The sequence below is a fragment of the Heloderma suspectum genome, chromosome 5 (genome assembly GCF_057233095.1).
Source record: "Heloderma suspectum isolate Gila_16-S chromosome 5, 16-S_ref, whole genome shotgun sequence".
NCBI lineage: Eukaryota > Metazoa > Chordata > Lepidosauria > Squamata > Helodermatidae > Heloderma > Heloderma suspectum.
In genome coordinates, this window is record NC_139462.1 from 148,871,693 (window position 1) to 148,885,410 (window position 13,718).

Sequence of the window (13,718 nt, forward strand, 5' to 3'; positions counted from 1 at the left end):
ACAAAATAGTGAGCCAGTTTTTCCCTTCTTCAGAACACTTGATTAGATTGGGTGTTAAACAAAACTTGGGATGAGGGTGTTTTGGGGAGTGGTGGTCTGCAGTTGTAAGCCTAGGGTAGAGTCCTGGAGGAGACTTGTAGACTTAGATTGCTCACTTCCCTGGGATTAAGTCCTATTGACCTCAGTGGGACATACACCTGGGTAGACATGAACTGGATTGCACCGTTAATGAGATTAGCCTGTTAATTGCTAACACATTTCTGGTTGTACCAATGCTGTTGGGATGAAGAAAGAAACAAGCAAGGCAGAGCCCCCATTTAAAATACATATAGATAAAATCCAGCTGTTACTCAGATCACTCTCCAGCTCTAGGCAAAACAACAGCAGAGAACAGATGTAAAGAAAAAGAACCACAGTTGACTTTTATATTAGCAAAACTGGAGATTAATTTTAGGTGGTGCACTAGATAAAAGGGCAATAGGAGCCAAAATGAGTAGCATAACCTAGCTGTAACTGAACACTAGTGGGTGATGATATGTAACCCACCCCACCACTCCCAGGTAAAATGTACTTATAAGAGGTAGCTCAGCAATAGAATAAGCTGCCTGGGAAGGTTATGACATCTTCCTTCTTAGTGGTTTTTAAAGAGAGTTGAAAGATATAGGTAATCCTGTTTTAAGAAGATGTTGAACTATATTAGTGGGGTTTCTCCAGGGGGTTCACATGATCACCCCACATACTGGCTTGGTTCACACCACACGCTAATCCACACTCGGTGGTTGAGTGTGGGTTGTTCTTGAACCATGGGTTGTTAGTTGAACTGAGGGTTAGCATGTTGTCTGAACCCAGGACATTTTACACAGGGTAGCTTGTTAACCATGCAGTTTAGCTTCTTTTTCTCAAACAAGCCACTTTGAGAATCCATGGTTTGTTGCTGGGTTGTTCAGGGTAGTAACAAGCCACCCTGTGGAAAATGTCATGGGTTCAACTTCAGACAACACACTAACCCACAGTCCAGCAAATAACCCACAGTCAACCAGTATGGGATAGCATGTTGTGTGAAAGCACATAGGAAGGAAGATTGCATTGCTGCACCGACTAACCCATCCTCCAATGGTGACTTCATGGCCACACATCCCAACACTCGAAATGCTTCCCCACTGTCCATGTGTTTGGTCAACATGGGAAAGGGCTCTATATGCATACTGATGTGAGCCTGTAGAACTCCTCCACTTGAGTTGGGGGGGGGGGCTGGCCCAGTCAGGATGCCCTCTTGCACAGAGCCCTTTCCCATACTAGCTGAACACTCAGATGGCAGGGAGACTGTTTTCACCATGGATGGCACATATCAACAGCAGAGGGCATGTGGCCCTGCAACCCCCCCCCCCATGTGGGTGTAACCCTCCCTTATACCAGTTTTTTTTTTTTAAATGAATTGATTTGATTTGTTCCCTGCCTTTCCACAGGAAAAAAAAAATGATGCTCATTGAGAATATGGCAACATTTATTTGATAAGCAGAGTGGTTGGGGTACACCTCACTTTTTCAAAACAGTTGTCCTATTCTAGTAATTCCCAAACTGTGTACAGGGGAGCACTAGAGTGCCATGAGAGAAGCAGTAGAATACTGTGAGTCTGAGAAGTTCTCCTCCTCAGGTTTGAAAGCCAGCATCTGTTCAGACCTCCTCCTTCCTGCACAGACTTAATGTGAGGAAAAGACAGCAGGGTCATGCCCACTACATCCCACTGGCTTTTCCTCCAGACCAGAACTCCCTATGGAGAGATGGTTTGAAGAGGGTCACTGTATTGATCAGGGGTTCTTATTCTGTCAAGGCCCAGTCGAGATAGATTCTGTTGGATTACCAAGATGAAACAAAGCCACTTGTGCCAAAGGATGACAGTGTATTGACAGAAAATGGGTGCAGAAAGAAATATGCAAAGAAAGTTCACACATCTCATCCTCCAGTGAAGCTGTCACAGCTGAATGTCTATCTGGGTCCCCAAGACAGACGAGAAGTCATTCCTAGGGCAGGAGAGGACAGGGAGAAAGGGTTTTTTCCTTCCCACGTTAAGTGAAACTTATCTCATCTCCTAGGAGCTGACATCATCTAGCTGACCAAAACAGCTTCAAGGTCAAGCTGTGAATTACTAGCCTGTGTGAACAGGCTTCTTAATTAACTATAAAGCTGTCAGCTAGGCCAAAATACACCAGAAAATGCAAATTTCTTAATGCTAGTAAGATCTGACAGCAGCACTGGGAACGATATGTCCCAGCACTGCTGGTGCACAGCCATAACATGCCAGACCTCTCCAACCTCCTTACATATATCCTGACTCTGCTGCTACTGGAGCAGCAAGCCAAGTGTGTGGAAGGAGGCAGGTAGGTAGATGGGGCTTGGAGGCTCACTGGGAGGGTGGTGATAATGATGACACAACTGGGGGCATGATAGGGTCTGAATTGTCCTGGAATAGGCCTGGAAAAAACAGAGCTTTTTCCCAAGTTTTGGGGAGTTTGGTTGTTCTGGCCCAATTCTGACTTGGAACACTCTTTCCACTCCCTGCAGAAACCAAGATGGTGGCCTCCTCTGGAGGTCGGCAATTCTATTTCTTACCCCTTACACCGGGGCTGGGGAACCTGCAGCCCTTCACATCTCATTGGACTCTAATCCCATCAGTCCAAGCGAGCCTGTCTGATGGTGAGGGATGATGGGAATAGTAGTTCATCAACTTCTGGAGAGCCAATTTCCCCAGGCCTGTCTTACACATTCTACAAATAAAATGTTTGCGATGTGAAGTGCGCCTCCTCCCATTTTAATTCATTTAAAAGTGTTCCTCAGCTCTCAGAAGTTCAGGAAACACTACACTACCCCAGAAGAAGCATTTTATACCTGTAAGAATGTTGTCACACACACAAAAAAAGGCCAGGGGGTAAAAGGACAAGTGAGAAAGGCAGACAGGTTCCTTATCTTGATGAGTTTATCAATACAGAAGCCCTTGTTTGTACCAGAGGCCTTTTGAGAGTCCTTCTGTCAGCCTGCTCACCCCTGACTGATTTCTGGCATGATGAATCTTGCATTACTTTAACTAGCTGTAGCGAGGATACAAATTGTGCTCACAAAAGTAGCTGGCAGGTCATCAACCACTGCACCCAAGCTGCATTGCATTAGGAAAGAATTCAGCAGGAAGAGGTACAAGCAAAAGGAGGCAGCGTCTCGCCATGCGCTGTATTCTAGTTTATTGGCTGCATTACTGTTTTTTTCATCAAGTTTGATTCTCCGTCTAAGAATTCCTTCTCTATGGATTGGGCTTCCCAGTCGTAAGACTGGTCAGAAAACGCAAAGAGGTGGTCTAAGCAGAATATGGTTTTATTACAACGTTAGTATTGAACAAGTACTGAAATTGAGGCCTACCACCAGAATCTTTCATGGCTGCCTCATCAAGCCAAGCTTCTGGAGAGAGAGAGAGAGAGAGAGAGAGAGACCTAAATAATAACCTGGGTGAGAACTACTCCAGGTTCTAGTGTGCTGGAATTGCTAGGTAAACATTGGCGTGCATGTCTAAATATGACAGTATATCTGAGGCGTTGAACTTCAGGCCCACAGGCCAAATTTCAGGGACTTCCCAGATGTTTTTAAGAAACATCAACCTCCTTCCCCCAACCACTGACCATTTGGTGATTTCTTGGCTTTTGATCTCCCCCCCACGCCCATTCTTAAAGGTTGAAATGCCTCTCTCAAAGCTTAGTTACTGACAGCTTTAAGCTAAAATGTGCTCGCATGTTGGCCCCACCCGTTTTGTCTTTGGCCCTGCCCACCAGTGGAGTGAGGCCCCCGAGAGCTTCCCTGAAACAGAATTTGGCTCTCAGGCTGAAAGAGGTTCAACACCCCTGTAGTCGATTATGTCGATTCATCCTCCATCATCAACTTTATCTTGCTCCGTAATGGAAAGGGCCTATAACTCCGTGATAAATCACATGTTTTGTATGAAGAATCCCTGGTAACCCCTGGCAAAAAAAAAAAAGGATCAGGCAGCCAGGCCCAGGCCCAGCATCAGCACAGAGGGGGAAATGTTGGTGCTGATACTGTCATCTTTTCTTTTTTAAAAAACACCTCTTTTGGAGGTGGGGGCCTCGATGCTCTGAAGAGAAACACTGAATGAAGCACCTGCAGCTGCCACCTCCATCTTTATTACCTCAGAAGGCCTCCAGGCCCCAGTGTAGTGTATGTTGAGGCTCAGAGGAAATTTGGGCCAATAAAGATGGTGGCAGAAGCAGCAGTAGCAGCTTGCTCTGCACTTCTCTGCTGAGCACTGGCGACCATTCCCATCTGGCCTGGTATTCTTACAGGGGCAGAGACTGCAGGCAGCGGTGGCAGTCACTAGCAGTGCTCAGCAGAGATGATGGAGACAGAGATGGTGTACAGCATCTGTTCCTGCTTGTGAGGATTTGGCTGGGGTGGAGTTCAGGCAGAACTGGTCTATAGGGAAAACAATTGAAAACTTATGTAGCTGGGGAAGACTCTTTTCCTTATCAGGAATCGTAACCAAGCATATTTAAATTAAGAACCTTTACGCAATCTCCAACTACTATTTGAAGAGTGACATTTTATTCCCTTTTGTAAATCATTCCCCTTAATCTTAATAATCCCCCTTAATCTTAATTTTTGATCATTTTGAAAGGTTGTCTCTAGTGGTGATGCCAATCCCATACCTGTGCCACAGGAACCAGGCTACTGTGTTACTTTTAGGTACAGAGGATTTGTTTTGGTGGCAGCAGTTAAAGCGGTTTTATTGTTCAGGCAGCATTCCCTAATGGTGGGGTCTAATTGGGAATTTTATTAAAAACTGTAGCAGTAAGTTCTTTTTAAAAAAGGAACATAGGTGGGATAACCCACGTGTTCTTTTCTCACATGTGGTAGCCGTGGTGTCTTTCTCTCACATGTGAGTTTTACAACTACATTCATCGACTGCTACAGCACTGAACCAGAACAAGCCCAGGAACAAAGGACAGTACAGAACAAAACCCAAACTGTCAAGAAAACTCATTTTCTTTGCATATTATGATGTGGTGACTCTGGTCATTTGTTGGAAAACTAAGCGAGGGGCATCCCTAATTGTCTACCAGTAAAAGATACATTAGATCAATAATTTTAATAAGGAATGGAAGAAAAACTATGCCAGGTATCTTGCAGAGAGGATTAAAAAAAAAAAATCCTCATGGCTTCAAAACATCCAGATACATCTCTAGGCTCACAGAAAAGTCTTCCTATTACATATTTTTAGAAATCATTTTGGGGGAGTAAAGGCCAGTTAGCAGTATGTGTGAACATCTTGCTGTAAACATTTTCTTCATCATTCTAAAAGAAAGTATTTTGTAATCCAAAATTGTTTGATTTTTCAGAAAAACAGAAAACAGTCTTTGCACGCACCCCCGGAAAAAACAGGGTCCCCCCCCCCATTTTTCCAGGCCTTCACATCTCTGCTAGCACCAGTCCTGCAAGGTAGTAGGAAAGACCTCTGCTTGAGACCCTGAGAGTAGCTGCCGGTCAAAGTACAGAATACCAGGCTAGGTGAACAAACAGTCTGGCCTAATCTAAGGCAGCTTCCTGTATTTGCATCTTCCCTTACTATCGTTTATTTATGCAGCACTTTTTAAGTGATTTTAAAGTTGCATGCTTTACACAGTAGACCCTGACAACAATCCTGTGAGCTGGCTTACTGTCATTCCTGTTTTACAGATGAGAAACTGAGGTTAAGAGATCATAGCTTGCCCAAGTCCACAAACATCTATGGGATCTAGTTTCAGGCTGCCATAGTGATAATCTCCTCCCCTTAACTGCTGGATGTTACCGTCTGTCCCTCAGTTAAGGGGAAAGAGTGTGTGTGGGATCCCAGATACACCTTCCTTTGCACACAATTGACAGTGATGCAGAAGGTGGTATAAAAAAGGCTCTTTTTTCCGATCTAGCTACCAACCCCCAAACCGCATTAAATACTTTCAATCTCTGTCCCTGCAACCCTTTACTTATATATCTCAGAAAGGGAAGAAAAGCTGAGGTATAGATCTGTGTTAACTACCGCCAGGTGCCCTTTCTCCTCTCTTCTTTTGACTGTTACTTGAATTAATGTGGCTTTTCCCAACAAAACAAAGCCATTTATATGTAACATGAAAACAGAAAACAGCAAATAGCCATAGCAGCATATAATATCTTTATTAAAAAAAACCAATAACCCCCCTGCCCCAGCAAAGACACTAGCTAGCTTTAGGGAATGATAAAAGAGGGCACCACTTTTTATATGATTTTGTAACATTTATTAGTTCTGTAAATTATAGTGCACATTCCTTGCAGCCCCCTTCATTGCATAGCATATTTTGGAAAGCTACAACAGAGAACTGTGATCTTGATTTCTCCTCTCCATGATTCTGTACTATTAACATTCCTGTCATGAGATTGTATTAAGCTGTACTTTCTCCTTTAGTTGATATTCTCTGTGTTTTTCAATTTTGAGGGTATGTTTGTTTATACCTAATTAAAAAAAAAAAAAACCCAACTGTAAAAATCTATTTTCTTAAAGAGTGGATGCTAAGCACAACCAAAAAGAGGGAGGGAGAGAACCAGCATTGTTGGTTATGATGGAAAGCCCAAGTCTGCAGTTTGCACATGTTTGAGGGCCAAACTAGATGTATGGGGCAACCGCATGGATGTTTGCCCCATTCATATATACAAAGGGCATAGGGTCTATTCTTTACATAAAAAGGAGAATGAGGAGGCAGGGAGTAAAATCCAACACACAGACTGACACTGCTGGCTCCAGGTTTTTGAGGGCCCTTGGGTATAGCACCCTCAATGGGCCCCCTCCCTCAGTAGGTCTACCTTCTCATGACCATTGTCACCAGCTGCTATTGCTCATCATCCTCTGTCTCATCATTGCTTTCACTTGCTTGTCAGGCAGAGAATCAGGGAGCAAATAGGCCTGTGCACCGATTGCCCTTCATCACCACTGCTGTTGTCTGGGGCAGAGCGAGAGGCAGTGAACAAGCAGGTTGTAATGCCGAAGAGGAGGAGCAAGTCTGGGCAGCTGTTGTCAGAGGGCCCCTGAAGGGGTGTGGGCCCTCAGCAGCTGCCCAACCATGCCTACCCTTGACACCAACCCTGCACCGCAACCCCATCTTACCTCAAGCTGTGCTCCAAAGCTTAAGGCTATGTGCTCCATAGTTTTAAGCAAACCCCTCTGTCTGTTTCATTTCTGGCATCAGAACAGGGCCAGAGAAAAGCCACATAAAAGCAGTGGAGCGTGATAAGGTTAGGTAAGGGGTAGGTTTTGCTCCCCTCCTCCACACACACTCCATTCTGTGGAAGGAATACGCCCCCTGCCCCCGCTTTGTATGTGACTGGGACAAACATGTGTTTAATGTACACTCCGATGCCCGACACATTTAGTTTGGCCATAAGTGGAAGAGAGGAAGTGATACACAGGCTTGATTAGGTCTGGAGGAAAAAGGTCTCAAGTTGCCCCAAAAGCTACTGGGCTGCGTGGTTGCTCTCCCTGTGAAAATAATGACTGCTAGCTTATATATTTTGAGGAGAGAGCAACCATGCTTCTCTGTTCCTGTCCCTTTTTGCCACAACCTGAGACCTTTTTGCTCCAAATGAAGGATGGACGAATCTGTCCATTTCGCTTTCTCCCACATTCAAAATTTTAGAATCTCATGTTGTTTCCATCCTGTATATGAAGATATTTGCAAATTTGAGTAAGTTCTTATTGAAAAATGAACCAGAATTTTCATCCATCTCTACTCAAACACACCCTCACCTAATCCATGTTAGTGTAGTACCTTTATTAGGCCAACCAAAAGATCACCAAAAATGTGCAAGCTTTTGAGACCTCCAAATCTTGTCATCAGGCAAGACGTTAAAAAAAGCAAGTTTACGTAACATCTTTTTCTTTCCATCTTAAACTATCAGAGTGCAGACTTGGCCTTTCTCCATCATGCCCAATGAATGTCCTCCTATCCCCGCCCCACTTTTCCTGGCTTTTGTTTTGTTTTGTTTTGCTTATCATCTGTTGTGATGAACTGCTCACTTCTTTGAGACATTTTCGCTGATCATAATAGAAGTATTTTGCTGCTGCTGCCTTTGGATGTTTTCTTCTAGACAAACACGGCAACCTGCAATTTTCATCTGCTATGGAAATAGCTGCTGCCATTTGACTCCTCAAGCCATGCTCCTTTGCTGCCCTCTACTGCAGAGCTGTGTATAATTTTCCTACATTGTTAAAATAATGACATGTTTCACCCCCACCCTTCCCAAAGTCATGCCAGCAAGACAGAATTTGTTTGATCTTGAGAAGTGTAATGGAATCATAGAGGGGGAAACTATCACACCATTGCTACTGAGACCATTATAAAGACGGGTAGTAGTAACTGTAATATTTCACACATGTCAATTTCAGTGATCTTACAATAACTCTATAGCAGAGATGGGCAACATGTGCCCCTCCAGAGGTTTTTGGCCTACAACTTTCATCAGTCTTAGCCAGCCTAGCCAATGGTGAGGGATTATGGGAGTTCTAGGCCAAAACCTCGGTGGGGGCCACAGGTTGCTCACCTGTTGTTTATAGGATAGGTCAGTCTTATTTATTATCTTCATACTGTAGATAAGGTCGCTATTTTTTTCTTTTACCAGTCTCTGCTCCTGTGCCTTTAGCAGCTGCTAGATCTGTAAAGATATGCAGATGATAACATTTGTCGCTGTGCAGTGAAAAGCTTCACCTGTTGATTTCTGCAGATCAAATTGTTGTTAAAGGCACAGGGGTATGCCAGGTAGACTTTTCCTGGGCAGTGGCAACCCCAGTTACAGGCACAGGGGGGGCTGACACTGAAGAATAGCACCTTGCCTAAAGCCACTTTATGGGAGGGGTGAGATTTGAACTGGGAACCTGGCCTGTACTCTTAGTCACTAGGCTCATTAAGGACACTGCACTTATCAAATAGCAAAATTAAAAAGGAATATGACCCATAAATATCATCCTTGCTCTTTTTATAGGCTGTAACATTATCTTTGATTAATTTGTAATGCATGTGTGAAGCACTGAGTTTGGAGGCCTGTGTGATACAGTATGAATAACTGAATAGAAAACAATGGTGTTGGTGGATTAGATCTTACAGGGTTTGCAGATCTGAAGCTATGGCCCTTACAAAAGATTAAAGGATTTATTTATTTTTTTAAGCCAAAGGCATGGGAGTATGAATGGCTGAGGATGAGTACAATGCAAAAGCCCCAGATATGTAAGCCGAGGCAAGCCACATTAAGAGACGAGACACAAAGCTGGGAGCTGACTCTTAAGTTATAGATGCAAGTTAACCATATGAGCAGGGCAGCATCCCGTACTTGCAAAGCCAAATTATCTCTGACTGAGTAGTTTCTAAAGTGTGTGCTGAGGCATACTACTATGCCACCAGAGAACTACTAGCATGCCATGAGAAATAAATATGTAACTGAAGACTCCTGTGAGCACAAACTACTAATTTACAGAGGGGCCTGCTTGCTGCATCTCTGCATGGTTCGCTGATCTGCCCTTGCCTCACATCAGCCTCTTCTGAGGTGCATAGTTCTGTGCTGTCTCTGCACTAAATGTGGTTGGAACATTCGGTCTCTTCCCCAACCAGGGTGTCTTCAGATCTTTTAGACAACAACTCCCATCATCCCTGTTGGTCACAGTGGCTAGATCTGATGAGAGCTGTAGTCCAAAACATCTGGAGAGACCCAAGTTGGGGAAAACTGCAATAGAGACCCAGCAGAATCACCCACTCTTGAAAGTGGGTGCCTGCAGTGCCTCTGCATGAATCCTTGCTCTAGCTTTGCCTCCTTCTGGGAAGGAAACATGCCTGGAACAGCGAGTTATATTGAAGCACAGAAGGTGGGCTCCTCTGCTGTGTGGTGAGAGCATATGTTTTTGGTTATAAGAATGAAGCATGTCTCCAGTTTTAACTTGGGGAAAAGAAACTGCTTTAGCTATCAGAAATTTGGAAAGCTCTCAACTCTTCGAGGGGAAAGAGGTCTGAGTTGCCAGAGCATATCCGAATGTTACCAGAAGCAGGGCCAGTTTTAGGAGGATGAAACCTAGGTGACCACCTGGGGCACTGGGCTTTGGGATGGGGTACTGGGCTTGGGACTTCTCACAGACTGTCCACTCAACTAACTGAAAAAAGTAATACAAAGGGTTCATATTTAAACTGCCTAGTGTGCTGTGGTTTACTGAATGCGGATCTTTGTGGTTTTTATTTTATTGGTTTATCTGTAATTTTGGGGTTGATCCTACACATGTTTAGACAGAAAAAAGTCCTACAGTCCCCAGCATTCCTCAGCCAACCATGCTGGGAGTTGTAAGACTTTTCTCTCTCTCTAAGCATGCATATATATAAGCTGCTTACCTATGGAGACATATAAATAAATCTTAACTAACCAACATAGTATGAATAAATATAGACCTACGGGCAGGCCCGGCCTGAGGCATGTTGTAGCCTGAAGCAAGCCCCTCCCCACTTCTTTATCTTCTGGCAGTGGCAGCTGTGCCACTGCCTAGCCTGACCTGCTTGGCAGCCAGCTAACCCAGCAAGCTGTTCCCACCTGCTCACCTCCTGCCCACCCGACCTGCTTTGGCAGCCAGCTGGCTGGCCAGCCAACCCAGCTGGCTGCGCTTGCCCATGTGCTGTTATTGGGGCACGCATATGTGTGCCCGCCTCGCTGCCACTCCCACCCATCAGCTGCTTCCACCTTGTGCTGCAGCGGCGGAGCGACTGGGAGAGGTCAGCCGAACTATCTCGGGAATTCCTGAAGTACCACAAGAGGGCCGGGCCTCTCGCAAGTTCCAGGCCTCTTTGGCAGACATCTTCCAGAAACCCTGAAGCTTGGGGACAAGGTGAGAGCAGCAGAGCAGCTAGCAAGGGGGCGAGTGGGAGCCCTGTCCCCAAGCTGTGGGGCTTCTGGAAGATGTCATCCAAAGTATCATGCGAGTTCATGAAGTACCACTCTCATGAGAGTTCCGAGCCTCTTGCAATATTTCGGCCGACACCTTCCAGAAGCCCTGCAGCTTGGGGACAAGGTGGGAGTGGTGGATCAGCCAGCAGGCAGGAGAGGGCAGGCGCAAGCCCCTGAGCAGGAGCAAGCAAGTGGTCCTGCTGGCCTCCTGCATGGCTGGCAGGACCAAGAAGCTGCAGGCCCTTTGGTGGGGCGCAATTCGCCGCTCTTCCCATATTCTACCGCCTGATGTGCTTTCATCAGGCTGCTTCATGGTAGGGCCAGCCCTGCCTACAGATGCACACATGCAATTCAATCATCCTACATCACAACGATAAAGCATGCCTGCAAATGGTTATCAAAATTGTGAACTGGACTATAAATGTAATCACAAGTAAGATACTCAAATGTTGAACTAACTGGGGGGAGGGGGGGCAGCACCAGCAGGGCTGGCCTAAGACATTTTGGTACTGGAAGTAGAACAGTAGATGGTATCCCCAAGTAACTGTACACAGTACCCAAGACCAGTCAAATTATTTTGGCGCTTGAGGCAGAAGATTGTACACATGCCTCTCCCGCTACCTGGCAGTGACAATTTACAAGAATAATAAATAAAATTGCATACAAATGTATACATTCTCCAGTGTATCCACTTGCTAGCTGAAAGGACTTTTTGAAGTGAACATTCAAACACAAAACTCCCCATCTGCATTCTTAGGTGGTATAGTCCTATGAGGACAAATTTCATGTGGTGTTAGCTCAATGCTCATGTGGTACGGCCAAGAACACCTACCATGGCCATGCTATGACATCCATCTTCAGCACAGATGTGGGGTAAAGACTTCAGATATGCTGCCCAAAAAATATCCAGCAAAGAGGCACTATAATCCTACCAAGACAGTGTCCTGCAAATACAGGAAGTTATTAATCAAGAGACATATGAGGAGTGTTAATCAGTAAGGATAGAAGAAAACATTAGCATGCATAAGCATTTATAGGTTCCACTATCTCTGTTTAAGCATCCTGAAAGTGTTTATTGCTGGTCTCCAATACAGTAAATATTCATTAAACAAGCAACAACTGGATAATTAAAATGACACCTATTTTACATTAATTAGTTCTCACAAAAACATCTTATCTAATTACACAAAAACAAGGAGAAACACAAAGGAAAACATTTGGTAAATGTACCATCCAATTAATATCAGCAACTTTTACTTACTTATGCAAAGCTAAGGCTGCAGGCCTGTGGACACTTATAGAGAACACAGCAAGACATACTTCTGAGTGAACATGCATGGCATTGTGCAGTAAAAGCACAACTGACCATAGAGAAGGCTAAAATCCTAAACACAAATACCTGAAATTCTGTGCCATTGATTTACTCCTTAGGCTTGCTTGTGAATAAAGGTGCTTAAGAACGGTCTGGAAACTTGCTTTTTTGATGCCTAGCAGTTTCATAGGAAATAAGATTCCTGATCATTTTCCATACAATGGTCAAAGCACAAATCAGTTATTATGTAATGGGAATTTGAACCTGGGTCTTGCCACTCCAGTCACTACATCACACTCTGAACATAACAGAAGAACATAAGAAGGGTCATGCTGGATCAGACCAAGGGTCCATCTAGTTCAGCATTCTGTTCACACAGTGGTCAACCGGTTGTTGACTGGGAACTCACAAGCAGGGCATGAGTGCAACAGCACCCTCCCACCCATGTTCCCCATCAACCTGGCACTGGAGGTAGCACATAGCCATCAAGATTAGTAGCCACTGATAGCCTTTTCCTCCAGGAACTTGTTCAACCCCCTTTTAAAGCCATCCAAATTGATGGCCATCACTACATCCTGTGGTAGCGAATTCCATAGTTTAACTATGTGCTGTGTGAAGAGGTCCTTCCTTTTTTCTGTCCTGGATCTCCCAGCAATCAGCTTCATAGGATGATCCCAGGTTCTAGTATTTTGAGAAGGGGAGAAAAATGTCTCCCTATCCACATTCTCCACAGCATGCATAATTTTGTTCTACATGTGTGTATAGTTTGTAAAACATGATGGATATCCTTCATCTCAGAACTCGACAACCCCATAAAAACATTTCGAAAAAGATTCACCAGAGAAGAAGAATTAGAAAATGGAATTATGCCAGCCTTGTTAAAAGTGATCAAAGAGACATTTCTCTACAAGGAGAGGATAAAATGCAAAAAAAGGCAATGTGTACAACTTTGGGGTGGGGTAGGGTAAGGTGGATAGAGAATTTTAAGGCTGCAGTCCTATTAGTGCAGGGGAGAAGGGCCATTTTTTGACTGAACCTTGCTTTTCATCATATATAAAGTGTTTTGTTTTTTACATTCTTTTATGATTTTGAGGTGCTGAATCCAAATCTGAAGAGTGCCACTCTTTAAACCTTGGGCAAATGCCACAATTTCAAATCTGAATTTCTTTCTAATGTAGTAGATCAAACCTTTTTGTTTATCTTTTATACTTCATTTTAGTCAACTGCATGAGACTCATCTCATTTGGATTATAAGCATCTCAAAATTATTTCAGAATTTTGAGGACATTGATCAGTGGTGGATCCAAGGATACTGTTGCGGGGGGGGGGGGCACTTTTCCGGGAATGTTAATTATGTTGCCCACTTTCAAATAAAAATGCACAATTCCAATAAAATACAGTAGTTATTAATGCATTAACAATTTTAGAT